This window comes from Nematolebias whitei, chromosome 18 (genome assembly GCF_014905685.2).
Source record: "Nematolebias whitei isolate Nwh7 chromosome 18, NemWhi1, whole genome shotgun sequence".
Taxonomy (NCBI): domain Eukaryota; kingdom Metazoa; phylum Chordata; class Actinopteri; order Cyprinodontiformes; family Rivulidae; genus Nematolebias; species Nematolebias whitei.
The window spans coordinates 948,871-949,568 of record NC_056515.1 but is presented as its reverse complement, the minus strand read 5'-3'; the positions used below and the strand labels follow the sequence as shown (position 1 = coordinate 949,568).

The 698-nt window shown below is 49.1% G+C and overlaps 1 protein-coding gene across 1 annotated transcript in view; it reads left to right on the top strand.

Moving 5' to 3' along the window:
- Positions 1-698, top strand: part of dck (deoxycytidine kinase) — a gene marked incomplete at both ends in the record, with an annotated part of 2,731 nt that overhangs the window by 1,231 nt on the left and 802 nt on the right.

Below are 698 nucleotides of genomic sequence, written 5' to 3'. Positions count from 1 at the left end.
CTGTCTCTACTGGATTTTGTCTGTAGTGGACTCTGTCTGTAGTGGACCTTGTCTCTACTGGACTCTGTCTCTACTGGACTCTGTCTCTTCTGGAATCTGTCTCTACTGGACCCTGTCTCTACTGGACTCTGTCTCTACTGGACTCTGTCTGTAGTGGTCTCTGTCTCTACTGGACTCTGTCTGTAGTGGTCTCTGTCTCTACTGGTCTCTGTCTCTACTGGTCTCTGTCTCTACTGGTCTCTGTCTCTACTGGACTCTGTCTCTACTGGACCCTGTCTCTACTGGACCCTGTCTCTACTGGACTCTGTCTCTACTGGACTCTGTCTGTAGTGGTCTCTGTCTCTACTGGACCCTGTCTCTACTGGACCCTGTCTCTACTGGACTCTGTCTCTACTGGACTCGTGCACAAAGGCTTGCACAGTTCTTAACAGCTGCGTGAAGAGAACATGCTCCAGATGTTTGAAGTGCTGAGCACATATACAGTAAATGCACGCACAGTTCCTGTGCACGTCGTGAACAAAGTGCAATCAGCCACACGTGAGACGTCCCCCTGACGTGTCTCCTCCTAAATATCTGAATGGAATCACACACGTGACACATGAACGTTTCCTGTGCACGAGTAAAAACCAAGAACTCTTTCATGTTCTTACATGAGGTAGAGGTGTGTGTGAGTGTCTGTGTGTGTGTCTGTGTGTGTG